This window comes from Bos javanicus, chromosome 6 (assembly GCF_032452875.1).
Source record: "Bos javanicus breed banteng chromosome 6, ARS-OSU_banteng_1.0, whole genome shotgun sequence".
NCBI lineage: Eukaryota > Metazoa > Chordata > Mammalia > Artiodactyla > Bovidae > Bos > Bos javanicus.
This window is the reverse complement of record NC_083873.1, coordinates 60,647-79,231: the sequence shown is the minus strand read 5'-3', so window position 1 is coordinate 79,231 and position 18,585 is coordinate 60,647. Positions and strand designations below refer to the sequence as shown.

General features: G+C 36.9%; 2 pseudogenes; both read left to right on the top strand.

Moving 5' to 3' along the window:
* Positions 1 to 993: 993 nt before the first annotated feature.
* Positions 994 to 2,998, top strand: LOC133250019 (olfactory receptor 4P4-like; annotated as a pseudogene).
* An 8,605-nt stretch (positions 2,999 to 11,603) lies between these two features.
* On the top strand, positions 11,604 to 13,194 carry LOC133250049 (olfactory receptor 4P4-like; annotated as a pseudogene).
* Positions 13,195 to 18,585: the final 5,391 nt, after the last annotated feature.

The window sequence follows — 18,585 nt, the reverse complement described above, 5'->3', positions numbered from 1 at the left end:
TGTCTGAAATATTCAAGTATTTGTAAGACAAAAGAATCTGCATTTTAAAAGCGTTTGTTTATTTTCTTCGTAATTCATAATCATTTCATTGATTTTCCACTTTTAGTCTGCAAATGCACTTACCAAAATAGCATTTACATTGTCTTTTTCAAATATGATTTGACCTGCTATCTGATAAAGAATCTCAGAGGTAGGATTTTAGACAAATAGTAAGGGAAAAGACGCTGAGAAGATATAAGTTAATTGATCAATTCATGCAGTAAGTCAAGTATTAAATAAAGAATAATCTGTGATTGAATATATAACTTACAGTGTTTCCCACCAAATCAGAAGAATATAATTTAGGGGAGAAGTTAGAATAGAGCCCTGCACTCTTTTAAATTATTGGGAATTATTTTAAAAGCCTAAAATGTAATTGTTAGTTGAATGAGATGGTTTATTTGACCACTACAAATATCCTCTCTTCACTATTCAGTTGTTACATACTTAAATGTCATTTTGTGACCACTGATGTTGACTCTTATACACTAGATAGATTTGCAGTTTTTCTCTTCCAAACCCTACTTTATGTACACAGATTTGAATGGCAATTTCACTGAAAATGAAAAATAAGGAGAGGAGCATTACAGATTTGAAAATAAATTGTGAATATATTGGTTCTGAAGTTTGGAGTAAATGAAATAAAATATTTTAAATACTAAGGCTTTGTGTTTTATATAGTTGAAATAGAGAATTTTGGTGTGATTTAGTGGGATGATTAATTCTCAGTAGTTCTCCCTAGTCTATGCTTCTTGAACTTCTGCCAGGAGAAAGGTATTGGTTTGTTCAAAGGCATAATAGTTATGAGCATATTATTAGAGCTGGTTTTACATTACTTTACAGCAGTGACTAGAAGGAGGAGGAGGTAAAAATAATGGGAATGGAAGAGAGAAAAGCCAGCCTGAGATACTAAGACATGTGATATAGGAACAGAAAGAAGCAAACGTTTTCAGGATGACTGATTACTGGGAAGAGTTGAACAGTCTGAGTACATCGCTTAGAAAGAAGCCAATTTATGCAAGTGAGTAAGACACTGTATGAGACTAAAATTCAAGTGAAACCTACTGTTAACCTCAATTGCCTTACTGAATGTAAAAGACAAATATTTTTAAAGTTTGAGGTGATACCTTTTGAAAAAATAGAGGTAATTATACTTTGCTTGTTATCCTTTTGACTATAAAATATAATATTCTATCTGTAAATTAAGCACATTTGTAAATTAATAATACTTGTAAGTTAGGTACAACAGATATATAGCTGATTTTCGCCATGTATATAGTACTTTGGCCACCTCATGTGAAGAGTTGACTCATTGGAAAAGACTCTGATGCTGGGAGGGATTGGGGGCAGGAGGAGAAGGGGAGGACAGAGGATGAGATGGCTGGATGGCATCACTGACTCGATGGACGTGAGTTTGAGTGAACTCTGGGAGTTGGTGATGGACAGGGAGGCCTGGCATGCTGTGATTCATGGGATTGCAAAGAGTCAGACACGACTGAGCGACTGAACTGAACTGAACTGATATACCTCATGATTCCAAATTGGTTGATTTTTTTCTATTTATCACATTTCCACCTAGGATAGATGGAAGGAAATTTCTCACATATAACATTATCCACATATAAGTGCTTTTTTATTTTCTCTCAAGGTTTCATTTCTGTGTCTATTTTCTCAATAACAAATAGTGAGAATAGGAAAGGGATGACTGATTTTTTTCTACAGTACCATTTCTTGAATTCAACCAGGGCATATTATCCAGTTATGTTTGATAATACATGCTAATAGAATGGTTGCATAAATATGCTGCATTCTACATGGTTAGTTTTTAAATCAGGTATCAAAGTTGTTTATCAGGGATTAATATTTTCCAGAGAGGGACAAAAAGAATGTAAGGAAAGCCTTTCAAAATAAAAATCAAATCTTTTTCTTCAAGTTTTGAATGCTTTCCATTTTAAAATGCCCATGACAAGGAATAATATACATCATTGTATTTACATATTTGTAAAGATTGATAACTATTTAATTTCAAGTGGCTACAAACTGCTCTGAGTCGTGGAAAATAGGAATAACATCACAGAATTTATTCTCTTAGGACTTTCTCAGAAAAAGGAAATTGAAATTCTCTGGTTTTTACTGTTCTTACTTTGTTATGTTGTAATTCTGATTGGAAACCTACTTGTCGTGATTTCTATCACCTCCAGTCAACTTGTGAAGCAGCCCATGTATTTCTTTCTGAGTCACCTCTCCCTCGCAGACCTTTGTTACACCTCCACTGCGACTCCCAAGTTGATCGCTGACTTGCTGACAGCAAAGAAGATCATTTCCTACCATGGCTGCATGACACAGCTCTTCACCATGCACTTCTCTGGGGGGATTGAGGTCTTCATCCTCACAGGGATGGCATATGACCACTATGTGGCCATCTGCAAACCTCTGCTCTACACTCTGATCATGACCAGACAGAAGTGCGTTGCCATGATTGCTGCTTGCTGCGCTGGGAGGTTCCTGCATTCCTTCCGTCAGTTTCTCCTGGCCATCTTTTTACCCTACTGTGGCCCATGTGTATCCTTTGCTGAAAGTGGCCTGCACTGACACCACCAGAATTGGTCTCCTTGTCATTGCCAACTCGGGCCTCTTGGGCCTGGTGACTTCTGTGGTCTTGTTGATATCCTACGCTGTGATCTTGTCCACTGTCAGGTCCTACTCTGTAGAGAACCGCCGCAAAGCTCTCTCCACCTGCAGTTCCCACAACACTGTGGTGGTCCTCTTTTTTGTTCCTTTATTCTTCATTTACATTCGACCAGCAACTACTTTACCAGAAGACAAAGTGTTTGCTCTTTTTTATACTATCGTTGCTCCCATGCTCAATCCTCTAATCTACACACTGAGAAACTTGGAGATGAAGAATGACATAAAGAAATTCTGGTGCCATATCGCAGTAAAAAAGAAAATGAACTAAAAGATACCTCTGATTTTCACCGCTGAACTTGGTTGAATATATGGATTTTCTACAATGAAGACTTTAAAATGTATAATGCTTGCCTTATATGCTTTTTTGTTTCATTTTGTTTTAGCAATATATAGATTTAAGTACGAGCAAAAGCTTACAACTCCCTGGATTTACCCACACTCTGCTGTGCTCTTTTCTAGTTTTCTTGTTTTATTATTTATATTCCCTCTTCCCCTCTGATCTTTTGGCTGTGTAATCAATTTAGATATTTAGCAGTAGACTATCAAAGGCATCATGAAATACAAATCAACACTAAGAACCTATACAGCCCATTCTTGTATGTGACTTTAGTCAATAAAGCCAATCCCAGGTAGCAATGATTTAGAAGATAATTCCAACATTTTACTTGCATCATTTAAAGAATATTCTAAAAGACCAAATTTTGGACCTGCAACTATATTTCTTAAAAATATAGCTTTCTACTCTGATAATTTTGTAGCCAATGGCGATCTGGAGCTTCTCATATGTCCAACACCAGTACTCTTACCTAAGTCCCACATCAATCTCTTTTCTTTTGTTCAAAGGAACTGTCTTTCCCAACTCTGTCTGTGTAAACGTGAACTGCAACTCTGGCTAATTCTAGCACCTGATAGTGTATATTTGTTACGGGCATGTGTTCTGGACCTGGAATTGCTTACTAACTATGAGGACTAGGACATATGCTTAACAAACCATCCATCAAGTGATAATAATAGCCTAGCACACAGTCTAGTGAGGGTATGTGCAGGACTGAAACACTGCTTGGTCACACAGTAAGTGCTCAACACGTATGAGCTATTTTATTGCCCAGTCTCCTGTTATGCATCGGAAATGTAACCCTTCTGATAATAACTTTCATTTGCAGCAGTGAGAGTGTGAGAATGGGGCTCATATTAATGTCATGCTCCTATTACTAGGCTTCCCTGGTGGCTCAGACAGTAAAGAATCCACCTGCAATGTGGGGGATCTGGGTTCAATCCCTGGGTGGGAAGATCCCTTGGAGGAGCTCATGACAATCTGTTCCAGTATTCTTGCCTGGAGAATCCCCATGGAAAGAGGTACCTGGCAGGCTACAGTCCAGGGGGTCACAAAGAGTAGGACATGACTGAGTGACTAAGCACAGCACAGTGTGCAATGGGCACCTATTACTGGTGAAATTAATCTTTTCTTAGAGTGGGCAAGTGGAGAATATCACTCAAAGTCAATGATCACATCTTTGGCACTGTTCAAGTTAATAGCAGTTTTTCCAGTAGGAATTTAAGCACCTTTGCCCAATGTCAGAAATGACTAGGAGCAAGATCAGGCCACTAGATAACTGATTAGGAATGGGTAGAATCTCAAAAGTCTTTAAAAAACTTCGTGGATATGATGCACTTGCATGAGAATTTATTTTCAAGTTGTAGAGAGAGCCAGGTTAGATAAAAATGAGTTGTCAATGTTGAGGATTCTTAAGATGGGTTCATAATATAAAAAAGAAAAATAGCATAGTTCTATGACTCAGTTGAAAATGCCCAACAAATAAACCTAAAAATATTATGTACTAGAAATTCTTATAGAAAGATCCTAACATATTTGCTTGTTGTTGTTTTAAACCTACTTCTTGACAGCTCTCTGAAAACTCCTGGATAGGGCATGCACAGTATACATGTCAGAGAACATAACAGAGCAGGAAAGTGAAAGATCACTTTCTGGTGTGAAATAAGCAGGGTCTTTAATAAGATCAGCCAACCCTCAAAGTTTCCCTCTGCGTCAGAAGCCCTATCCTCCAACCAACCAGACTTGTATTATTGACAAGTAAAACTTCAAAAATTAACACAAATGTTTCTGTTTTACTTTTATTCTTGGAACAAAAGTTGTGAATGTGGATTATTAAAATACTTGGAGTCTGCAGCAACATAGATGGACCAATAAATTATCTTACTAAGTAAAGTAAGTCAGACAGAGAAAAACAAATATGTAATCACTTATATGTGGTTTATAAAAAAAAATTACACAGATGGACTTATTTACAAAACAGAAAAAGACTCACAGACACAGAAAACAAACTTATGGTCACCAAAAGAAAAAGGGGGAGGGGAGGGATAAATTGGGAGTTTGGGATTAACAGATACAGACTACCAAATATAAAATAGATAAACAACAATGATCTATTGTATAGCACAGGAAACTATACTCAATATTTTATAATAACCTATAATGAAAAGTAATCTGAGATGGAAAATATACATACATATGAACACACATATATATGAACTGAATCACATGACTATATACCCAAAACCAATACAACATTGTAAATAAACTATAGTTTAATAAGATAAGCAAGCAAACACTTCATTGTCAATATTAATCATTAACTAGGGAATTATGATTTAACTCCTTCACTTTTGCACTGTGATCTCCTCCCTTCTCAGCTTCTCAAGAGCATCAGCCATATTTCTCTCTTCAGCTGGGTCATTAATAGCACATATAATACCAAGAAAGAGCAGTGAGATTCCCTGTAATTTAGTGAGTGACCTTACTAGTTCTTGCATTCAGGTTATTACCTATCTTTCATTATTTTTGGCTAAGACATTTTACAACTCAAAATAGAGAAGTTGACTCGCACAAAATAATATCAATGTCAACAATGTCCGGCCATAGAAATTCAAATTGTGTCAGGTGAAATGCAAGTAATGACAGCCCTTTGGATACTTGACTAGTTTTGCATCAACTTATAAATTCATTTTAGCACCCCTTACTGACGATAAATATGTGGTGAACTGTTGCCTGAACTGATGGTAACATCTTACTGGTTTCTACATTAAATATTAATAATAAATTCAATAGAATCTTTGACATGTGTCCATTCATCATTTGCATAAAATTCAATAATATTCTCTTTTAAAATGTATCCTTTTACAAATGGTAAACTTTAAAGAAACTATAGAAATAGATCCATTCACAGATACCCACTGACTGTTTTAAAAAATTCAATGGTACATGAAAAGATCTTAGAAGCTTTTAGACAAACAATAAAGATTAAGTAAATTTTTAAAAATATGAATTCAGTCATATGATTTCAACTTTTCAACAAATATAAATACCACATTTGCAGGTAAAAAAATGGATTAGAAAATACAATTGTCTTATGGAATTACATAAAGTAAAATTCAAGAGGCAACTAAGGAATAAATGTCTGTATAATGTAAGAATATCCAAGATTTACACTTGACTAAAACTTCTATAGATTAAAATTTGTATAGATTAAAAAGAAATGACCCACAACTTCCTATTCATTTATTCAAAATACACTATTTGGAATTATACATTTGCTTACTTTCTTGTTTATTTCATTGTCTGTCTCTTTCCTTAGTCTCCAGCCTCACTGAGGACAAAGGCTGTTTTGTTCACCACTAAATACATTCTCTAGGGCTTCTCTGGTGGCTCTATGGTAAAGAACCCACTTGCCAATGCAGGAGATGTGAGTTTGATCCCAGTGTCAAGAAGTTCCCCTGGAGAAGGAAACATATTGCAGAAACCCACTCCAATATTCTTGCTGGAAAATTCCATGGACAGAGGAGCCTGGCAGGCTACATTCTGTGGGTTTGCAAAAGAGTGGGGCATAACTTAGCGACTGAACAACAACAAATGCATTATCCATAGTAAGTTTTGTCCAAGTCAGACCTTTTAGAATTAGGACATAGTAAATATTTTTATATGAATAAATTTATGGGACCATTTTATTTTTGTTATAGGTCATTCTAAAATATATTTTCTGAAATATACATATGGAAAATTCAATCAGAAAAAAAGCATATCTTTTTACAAAGGAGTTCGCCTTATAAAGATAAATTGGGAAATTGTCTGCACATCTGCAAGAGAGGCACAGATGCCCCATGGGGGTATGTGAGCTTCCTGGAAAAAAAAAAAAAAGCATAGGAGTCTTTTCCAGGCATCAGCCAGAAATTATAATGCACTAACAAGCTGATTTTTTTCCCTCCCCAGGAAGAATAGTCTTAAATCCTGGGTCTACTCGCTGAACTTTTAATTCTAGCTGTAGGGTTCTCAGTATTTCCCATGGCAGCTCACTTCAGTCTCCCTCAGCTAACTGATTCTGCCCTGTCCTGACAAATGAGCATTATATACTCCATGTCCATAGTCATTATATACTCCATTTCCTCATAGTCTCCATGTCCCATGTCTGATCTCAGTGCTTTGGATGTTGATGCAATAGGGAAATATAATTAAGAACTTTGGCATATTTATTTATTAGGTAGAAATTGAGAAATTGAAGCTATGATTTACATCTTTGGCAAAGTATACTGATGGGAAATTTCTATATTTTTAGAGATATTGAGACCTTTTCTATATTACACGTTTTGTCAGAATTCTCCTTAAATGCCAATTTAACATCAAGCAGAATATTTAAAAGCAGAGACATTACTTTGCCAACAAAGGTCCGTCTAGTCAAGGCTATGGTTTTTCCTGTGGTCATGTATGGATGTGAGAGTTGGGCTGTGAAGAAGGCTGAGCACCGAAGAATTGATGCTTTTGAACTATGGTGTTGGAGAAGACTCTTGAGAGTCCCTTGGACTGCAAGGAGATCCAACCAGTCAATTTGAAGGAGATCAGCCCTGGAATTTCTTTGGAAGGAATGATTTTAAAGCTGAAACTCCAGTACTTTGGCCACCTCATGCAAAGAGTTGTCTCATTGGAAAAGACTCTGATGCTGGGAGGGATTGGGGATGACAGAAGATGAGATGGCTGGATGGCATCACTGACTTGATGGACGTGAGTCTGAGTGAACTACGGGAGTTGGTGATGGACAGGGAAGCCTGGCGTGCTGTGATTCGTGGGGTCACAGAGTCAGACACGACTGAGCTACTGAACTGAACTGATGCATATATATGTATATATGTCACTTTTCTATAGAGACAAAGGCAAAATATCAGAGAGACACATATTTATTTTTTAGAAGTGGAAAAACCGCATGCTAAAAAAAATATCAAAATTAGTTCAATTTACCAAACATATCTGTAACAGTGGAACTCACAAGTTCTCTTGTAAGATTTTATGCAATTAGAGATGGATTACTGCATGGAAATTCCAGTTTTTAAAATTCTGACTTTATCTTAGGTGTGAAGCCTCATCTTATAAGAAATCTGTCTGATGAGTTAAGCAGCTGATAAGTTAAATCCAGTTCATAATTATAATAGTGATTTTCCTTAAAATGAATATTTGAATCATTCTGATTGTATTTATGATATAAGCCTTCTAACTAACCTTTGAAAAATTTCAGAAACTTTAAAATGCTATTTTTACTATTTGGGAAAACCTGGCTTCAACTATCATGACTTGTGATTTGTACATGAGCCCTTAAAATTATCAGTGCCATGTCTCTCAGCAGCTCTCAAAATATTGCTAGATTTATTTGTCTTTTCATATTTCAAAATTTTAATCATATTATTAGCTCTTTGGATTCCATTATGGAAAAAAGTTTAATATGAAGAAGAATGCACTGACCCAGCAGATAAGTGGACAGTATTGCAGTGAAGGAACTGAAGATATATTTTAAAAAAATTAAAATCAAAATACCAGTATGCTTCTAAGATTATGCAGAAGCAAAAATATATGATGAAATTTTCAAAGAAGCTATTTGAATGGATAGTATTTAAGTGGTAGGTTTCTTTTTCCTTAGTTGAGATGAAGAAAAATTATCAAAGGGGAACATAAATAATCTGTCTAATTCAGATCAGTTCAGTTCAGTTCAGTCGCTCAGTCCAGTTCAGTCGCTCAGTCGTGTCCGACTCTAGGACGCCATGAATCGCAGCACGCCAGGCCTCTCTGTCCATCAATAAGGTTAATTAATTCAAAATAAAGAAAACAAAAGTATTAACTGGCTGAAATAAGCAGTACATTTATCTTCAGAAATGTGGAAAGTCAGCTCAACCCAGACCAAAGAGAACGATTTGGCTTAATGACAGGATGTTTCCCCACAGTGAGCAACCCCAGCCTTCAGGTAAGAAAGAGCAGATTGTTTACGGCAGGGAAACTCTTCTATGTCTTATCCATATTTATCCCATGTTACAATATTACATATTTTAAATAAGCGATTCAAAATACATAGTAAGAATAATACAGTGTACCCATTGATAGGACAAATATAATGTCAATGACAATGAATATTTACTAAATGTTTTATCTTAATATATACCAGTTTCTTTCTTAAGCTGTTATATAAGTGAACTCATCATATCTTTACAGCAGATCTCAGAGTTAATTACAGTATTATTCATTTTATAGATGAAGAAGCTGAGGTTATATATTTTATCTGTGATTATGCTCCAAGTGAATTTTGGAGCCAGTATCTCATTCTATGTAGGTCCAGAACTCATAACCTTAATTACTAGAATCTACTACCACTCAAATAGTGTGAGGACCTCCTAAATTTATAACACTATGGGGGTTCCAAGAGGAAGGAGGGGAAACTAACATGTTTTTGAGCATCAAGTTCTATATATGTAAGCGTATTTACATTCCACAGTAATCCTGTGAATTAGGCACTGCATGCTTATTTTAAGGAAGAAGGAAAAAGTATTTAAGGAGGTGAAGACTCTTGCATTTGAGTATCAGAGCTGTGTCTGAACACAACTCTTATCTCTGAAGTTTCTGATATTAATATTAATAATATTTCCTATCTTGTTCAGGAAAGGATAGTACAAGGTACAGTTCCTGAGATGGTGTACTTACATTTTCTCTGGGGCCTTGATCTTATAGTTAGTAATCATGTGTGTGTTATTTGCTCAGTTGTATCTGACTCTTTGTGACCCCGTGGATGGTAGCCTACCAGGCTCCTCTGTCCATGGAATTCACCAGGCAAAAATATTTATTGAAGTGTGTAGCCATTCCCTTCTCCAGGAGATCTTCCCAACCCAGGGATTTAACCCTGGTCTCCTTCATGGCAAGCAGATTTTTACCATCGGAGCTACCACAGAAGCCCTTGGTAATTGTTGAGGATGGCCAATAACTATTAAATATATAGTACTTTCCAGATATTGCTTTAATAAATTTCATATTTAGAAACTAATTATTCAAAAAATCACCATATAAAGAGACATTATCTTTACTTTGATTTTACAGAGAAGTAAACTGAGGCATAGGAATTGTAATGAAATTGCCACTGTATTTGTTACTTTTTATAGTTTCAATGTATCAAGCAGAGAAGGGAAGGCAGGAGAGAGGTAAACAGATGTCTTCCCCAAATTCATGGAGAATCAGAAGTCACACATTATTGGAATCTGGGGAGATCTTCAGAGATTATCTAATTTCTTTTATTTTATGAATGGGAGCCTGGGATCCTAGGGAATGAGCAATTAAGCAACAAAGTGGGAGGAAAAAACTAGCTATTTTGCCTACTTACACAGTGTATTTACCAGATGATTACATAAATACAGGTATAACTGCTTCTATTTTAGAGAACCAAAGAGATTCCTCTATATAGTCATGCAGATTGTGTGGGTGAATTCTCTAAGAAATTAAGGGAAGAAGTGCTACATCTTGTTTATTGTATTGTGTTTGGGGGAACTATTTTGGAATTAGAGGAGCCCATTTCTCAGTATATTATTTCTAAACTAGGCAACTATAATTACAGTGTGATAAGATGTAACTCAAATAACTTCTGAATGTTAATTTATTTTGAAAGAGGAAATAATCTTGCAAGATAAATATAGATAAATAGGAAAAGCAGAGTTGTAAATATATTAACCTAGAGATGCTACAAATAAAGTTTAAGAAATATGAAAGTTTCATGGAGTATTTCACATGAAGGAATTATTTCCTCTTAAAAGTCAAAAGGGCTTCCCTGGTGGCTCAGAGGTTAAAGCATCTGCCTGCAATGCAGAAGACTCGGGTTTGATCCCTGAGTCAGGAAGAGCTCCTGGAGAAGGAAATGGCAACCCACTCCAGTATTCTTGCCTGGAGAATCCCATGGACGGAGGAGCCTGGTGGGCTACAGTCCACGGGGTCGCAAAGAGTCAGATACTACTGAGCAACTTAACTAACTTAAAAGTCAAAAAGGATTATGAGTCCACTCATAAAAATGATTTGTTCTTCAGTTTTATCGTGAATTACCTGACTAAAGGATGATTATTTATTGTATTATTCCTTCAAAATTATAGCACATTGTTCACTTTCCAGATTTTTATTTAATTGATATTTATTTAACATTGACTCTGTGCCAGCACTGCAAAACCCACCCACACACCCTACACCAATTTTGTGATTTCATTAGAAACCACTTAATCAAGCAAATTCTATAGTTACCTCTATTTTACATCCTAAATTGGCACATTATATGTCACCCTACTTAACACTATTAAGATTATCTCTTTTTTTTTTAATTCTTGACAAATATAATTCCTTGCTTCCTCACAAAATAATTTAAACTATATAAAAACTGGAACTTTGTCTAATTTGTCACTGTATTCTTAGCTCTTAGAAGAATATTAGTACTAGATATTCAAAAGACTCGTATCAAATGAAAATGATTTCAGTGGGTCTCAAAATAACTTGTCTTTAAAAACCATTGGTGCCATTTTAAGTAGATATTAGGTTTCCATTTTCTCATCAATGATTCGTTTCATTGGTTTTGTCATTTCAGATAACTTTCTTGAACATCAGATCATGGAAGATAGAAATAATGTTACTGAATTTATCCTCTTAGAACTTTCTATGGCCAAGAAAGTCCAGATCCTCTGCTTTTTATTTTTCTTATTCTGTTACCTGGCTATTTGGTTGGGGAATTTGATCATTGTGATTTCTATTACACACAGTCAGCTAATCATCCAGCCCATGTACTTCTTCCTTAACTGCCTTGCACTCTCAGATCTCTTCTACACCTCCACTGTGACACCCAAACTCATGACTGACTTACTGATGGAGAAAAAGGCCATTTCCTATAAAAACTGCATGACACAGCTTTTCACCACCCACTTCTTTGGAGGGGGATTGAGGTCTTCATCCTCACAGGGATGGCCTGTGACCGCTATGCGGCCGTCAGCAAACGTCTCCACAACGCCATCACCATGAACAGGCAAAAACGTCACTCAATTCTCATAGCATCGTGTGCAGGGGGACTTCTTCATTCTCTTGGTCTCTTTCTTCTTGCGATTGTTTTACCTTTCTGTGGCCCCAGTGAAATAGATCACTATTTCTGTGATGCATATCTTTTGTTGAAACTAGCCTGCAATGATACACACAAAATTGGCTTTTTTGTCATTGCCAATTCTGGCTTGATGGGACTGGTGCTCTTTGTGGTTTTGATGGCCTCCTACATTTTGATTCTGTATAATGTGTGCAAATATTCTGCAGAAAGCCACCATAAAGCACTTTCAACCTGTAGTTCCCACATCACAGTCCATGATCTTCTTTTTCACACCTGTCATCTTTGTTTACATTAGACCTGCCACAACATTACCAGAAGATAAAGTGTTTACGCTCTTCTACACAATTATTGTCCCCATGCTCAACCCGCTTATCTACACACTTAGAAACATGGAGATGAAAAATTCCATAAGAAGAGGTTGGTGCAATAAAAGGTTCTGGGAAGGGAGGTTAATGATTTGAAGGTCATTCGTCTCTGACGCCAGTGACTGTCTTCTCATCACTCCCTCTGTTGCTGATTCTCTCCTGCTAATGGGAAAATCAGTCAGAATGCGTAAAAGCCAAGCCTCCAACAACAGCTTGCCTTCAGTGGTTCCTTCTTTATTTTCCTCTCAATGCGTTTTCCTTGATTTCACTTTTCACTAATAATCTCCTTTGTTTAAAAAAAAAAAAAAAAAGAAAACTTTTTACAGAGTAAAAACACACTGAAAAATCTGGAGGGAGAGTGATCCTGCCTGTATTGAAGGCTAAACCTGGGGGAGACCTAGCTCTCAAAATACTTGGCCTCAAGGTATAAAAGGTAATAATATGTTAAAAAGTAAAAGACAGTTAAAGAATCCACCTGCTAATGCAGGAGACACAGGTTCAATCCTTGGGCCAGGAAGATCCTCTGGAGAAGGAAATGGCTACCCACTCCAGTGTTTTTGCCTGGGAAATCCCATGGAGAGAGGAATCTGGTGGGCTACAGCCCATGGGGATGCAAAACAGCTGGACATGATTCAGCGACTAAACAAAAACAAAAAGGCAGTTATAGGAAAATAAGAACAATCACATACTGCAAACTCCTTTCAGAACTATATACCTAGCCTCGTATCCTACAACTCTAGATTTCTTTTAATCAAGTACCTAGAGATTTTTTTTTGTGTATTTGTGAACTGCTATTATTTTACTTAAGTGAAAAGAATATATAGATCTAAATACAACATAGTGTAAAGTCCAGCCTTATAGTCTACATGGCAAGTCTTACAGTCTGAAAAGCAAGTCACTGTGTGATCTGTTTGTGAAGTAACATTGTAAGTATTGGGGAAAACATATGTGTTTATATATATATACAAACTCATGCTATTTTAACTGGGTTTGACATTAAGTATATATGATCAAGGAATAAATAAACTACAACTGATTTTGCTACAAAAAAGAAGAAAATATAAATCCTTTAGTTCCTCAAAATAGATGATTTATCTCAAAGTAAAAGACTTTCACTTACTATCTAAATTCAAGTGTAGAATAATCCTAAAATAATATTTGACAAAATATAGATCAGACTCAGTGATGGGAATATATATACATATTCTGCTGCTGTGCTTAGGTGTTTCTGACTCTGTGGCCACATGGACTGTAGCCCACCAGGCTTCTCTATCCATGGAGATTCTCCAGGCACAAATATCAGAGTGGGTTGCCATGTTCTCCTCCAGGGGATCTTCCCAAGCCAGGGACTGAACCCAGGTCTCCCACATTGCAGGCAGACTCTTTACCAACTGAGCCATCAGGGAAGCCCAAGTATACTGGAGTGGGTAGCCTATCTCTTCTCCAGGGGATTTTCCTGACCCATGAATCAACCAGGGGTCTCCCATTGCAGGTGGATTCTTTACCAGTTGAGCTACCAGGGAAGTCTAATGTGTATACATCCATACCTATAGGATTTTCATGATTTTTATAATGCAAAGTATACATTTTGTTTGAAATACATTTTTGATTGCTGCATTTTCTTATGAAAATGTGCATAATTTTGGATATAAAATGTAACTATTAATAGTATAGATTTGTATTCTATATAATGAGTTAAACTATATTTAATATTATAGATTTATTTTAGGTAATAGGATATTTTCTAATGTTTCTCTCTCAAATAATGTAATATTTTTTAGAATTAATAGGACAGATTATGAATTTTAAAGAATCATATTATTAATATGTCATAAAAATGTTGTTAACTGTTCTCCACACAAAGATAGGCCATATTAATATTTGGCTATATTATGTGTGTGTCTCCTTCAGAATTTTCCACAGTTTATTGTGATCCACACAGTCAAAGGCTATGGCATAGTCAATAAAGCAGAAATAGAAGTTTTTCTGGAACTCTCTTGCTTTTTCGATGGTCCAGCAGATGTTGGCAATTTGATCTCTGGTTCCTCTGCCTTTTCTAAAACCAGCTTGAACATCTGGAAGTTCATGGTGCACGTATTGCTGAAGCCTGGCTTGGAGAATTTTGAGCATTACTTTACTAGTAACAAAGATCTGTCCAGTCAAAGCTATAGTTTTTCCAGCAGTCATGTATGGATGTGAGAGCTGGACTATAAAGAAAGCTGAGTGCCAAAGAATTGATGCTTTTGAACTATGGTGTTGGAGAAGACTCTTGAGAGTCCCTTGGACTGCAAGGAGATCCAACTAGTCCATCCTAAAGGAGATCAGTCCTGGGTGTTCATTGGAAGGACTGATGTTGAAGCTAAAACTCCAATACTTTGGCCACCTGATGAGAAGAGCTGACACATTTGAAAAGACCCTGATGCTTGGAAAGGTTGAGGGGAGGAGGAGAAGGGGACAACAGAGGATGAGATGGCTGGATGGCATCACTGACTCAATGAACATGGGTTTGGGTGGATTCCGGGAGTTGCTGATGGACGGGGAGGCCTGGTGTGCTGCAGTACATGGGGTCTCAAAGAGTCAGACACGACTGAGGGGCTGAACTGAACTGAATATGTATGTGTCTTATTTTTGTACTTGCAAGATACTTTGCAAATATTATTTTGCATATTTTGCTTAATATTTAAATGTCAAAAAAGAATGGTGTTTCAGAATTGTAAATAATAATCTTAAGGAGGCAGAAGTTATCAAAGTAACTGAAAGAATATGTTGTAAATAATGTAAATTAACCAAATCTTACTTATTTTCCCAATTGAATTATCTCCTCAAGTGGATCAGTTGTTTGGAGTTACATTTTCATAAAGATCATCCATTAAACTTCCCAGATAGTTGCAAATATCTGGTAATAACTGATATTTTTCAATATCCCCATCTCTGTGTTTGCTTATAGTGTTTAATAGCCTTCCATAGAGACCTCAGCTCTGCCTTCATGTGTAAATTAAGCATAAACTATAATCCATGACCTTCAGCCATGAACTAGAGTTTAATACCAGATATTTTGAGTGAGGAATTTTTTAAAAAGATGCTTACAATATATGCCATTCTTATCTCTCTTGTTAATAAATACAAGTACTAGGAAATAAAGAGGCCAGAACATATTGCTTCATTTCACAGAGACATGATTCATACAAATCTCTCTCTCTCTGAATGAGGCTTAAAATAAGACATTATTCTGCCTGCCTTATTCAGTCTGGATTCATGAGCAATTCAGGTTGTGGGGTGGTGGTTGCTTTTCGGTAGTAAATCACACTGTATGAGAAAACTCATATATTGATTTTAATTCCTATTACGTGGGGATTTCTTATGTTATGTCAGTTCAGTTCAGTTCAGTCGCTCAGTCGTGTCTGATTCTGTGCGACCCCATGAATCGCAGCATGCCAGGCCTCCCTGTCCAGCACCAACTCCTGGACTTCACTCAGACTCACGTCCATCAAGTCAGTGATGCCATCCAGCCATCTCATCCTCTGTTGTCCCCTTCTCCTCTTGCCCCCAATCCCTCCCAGCATCAGAGTCTTTTCCAATGAGTCAACTCTTCGCATGAGGAGGCCAAAGTACTGCAGTTTCAGCTTTAGCATCATTCGTTCCAAAGAAATCCCAGGGCTGATCTCCTTTAGAATGGACTAGTTGGATCTCCTTGCAGTCCAAGGGACTCTCAGGTGTCTTCTCCAACACCACAGTTCAAAAGCATCAATGCTTCGGTGCTCAGCCTTCTTCACAGTCCAACTCTCACATCCATACATGACTACAGGAAAAACCATAGCCTTGACTAGATGGACCTTTGTTGGCAAAGTAATGTCTCTGCTTTTCAATATGCTATCTAGGTTGGTCATAACTTTTCTTCCAAGGAGTAAGTGTCTTTTTAATTTCATGGCTGCAGTCACCATCTGCAGTGATTTTGGAGCCCCCAAAAATAAAGTCTGACACTGCTTTCACTGTTTCCCCATCTATTTCCCATGAAGTGATGGGACCAGATGCCATGATCTTCATTTTCTGAATGTTGAGTTTTAAGCCAACTTTTTCACTCTCTTCTTTCACCTTCATCAAGAGGCTTTATAGTTCCTCTTCACTTTCTGCCATAAGGGTGGTGTCATCTGCATATCTGAGGTTATTAATATTTCTCCCGGCAATCTTGATTCCAGTTTGTGCTTCTTCCAACCCAACGTTTCTCATGATGTACTCTGCATAGAAGTTAAATAAGCAGAGTGACAATATACAGCCTTGAAGTACTCCTTTTCCTATTTGGAACCAGTCTGTTGTTCCATGTCCAGTTCTAACTGTTGCTTCCTGACCTGCATACAGGTTTCTCAAGAGGCAGGTCAGGTGGTCTGGTATTCCCATCTCTTTCAGAATTTTCCACAGTTTATTGTGATCCACACAGTCAAAGGCTTTGGCATAGTCAATAAAGCAGAAATAGATGTTTTTCTGTAGCTCTCTTGCTTTTTCGATGATCAGGTGGATGTTGGCAATTTGATCTCTGGTTCCTCTGCCTTTTCTAAAACCAGCTTGAACATCAGGAAGTTCACCGTACACATATTGCTGAAGCCTGGCTTGGAGAATTTTGAGCATTACTTTACTAGCGTGTGAGATGAGTGCAACTGTGCAGTAGTTTGAGCATTCTTTGACATTGCCTTTCTTTGGGATTGGAATGAAAACTGACCTTTTCCAGTCCTGTGGCCACTGCTGAGTTTTCCACATTTGCTGGCTTATTGAGTGCAGCACTTTCACAGCATCATCTTTCAGGATTTGAAGTAGCTCCTCTGGAATTCCATCACCTCCACTAGCTTTGTTTGTGGTGATGCTTTCTAAGGCCCACTTGACTTCACATTCCAGGATGTCTGGCTCTAGGTCAGTGATCACACCATCGTGATTATCTGGGTCGTGAAGATCTTTTTGTACAGTTCTTCTGTGTATTCTTGCCATCTCTTCTTAATATCTGCTGCTTCTGTTAGGTCCATACCATTTCTGTCCTTTATGGAGCCCATCTTTGCATGAAATGTCCCCTTGGTATCTCTAATTTTCTTGAAGAGATCTCTAGTCTTCCCCATTCTGTTGTTTTCCTCTATTTCTTTGCATTTGTCACTGAGGAAGGCTATCTTATCTCTTCTTGCTATTCTTTGGAACTCTGCATTCAGATGCTTATATCTTTCCTTATCTCCTTTGCTTTTCACTTCTCTTCTTTTTACAGCTAAGTCATACAGTGACTCACTTAGTGGCTCAGTCACACACTTGATAATGTAAGGAACACACTTCTTGAAACAGGCAATATAGAAAACAATACAGTTAGCAGTAATAGTAGAATCATAAGTAAGAACTTAAGTCAAGAACTTCTATTAGGTGTAGCCCAGTGACATCTCCATGTCATCTGACTTAGTTTGCTAAATGACTATAGCTTGCTGTTGATCTCCTGGTTGTAGATCCTGAGCATCTGATCTTTATTCAAAGACTGGTTATTGAGATAAGCTTTAGAAACAAACTCAGAATGTCCTTTTTAACAACTTAATTAAACCTCTTAGCAATGTAACATAACCACAAGGAACTATCTAAGGAGTGAGTCTTAGTAAATACAGACCTTATTTAAAAAAACTGGAACTTAATATTCAATGTAACATAATAGATGCCATAGGCCTGACATCAGTTAGGTGGATTTTTTTTTTAGAGCTCCCCAGTATATGTTGAGATTTCTGTATATGTCGGGAGACAGTCTTTTTATTTACCTGATAAGGCTGTTCAGAACCCAAGTGTCTCCAGTTTCTGGAGGGATGAGGCAGAGAGAAAAAAGGTATAATTTTACCCATAGGAGTAAATCACTAGATTGTTTTAAATGATCAGTAACTCGGGGAGAAGTGCTTCTTTATATCTGAAAACACAGATTAAAAGTCAATATGTCAGACAAAAAGTCATGAAAATTGTGGTCATATTTAGCAGTCTACTCCATCCCATGCAATTGATCCCTTTATTCTGCTGTCCTTGCCCAATGACCAAGGACATCA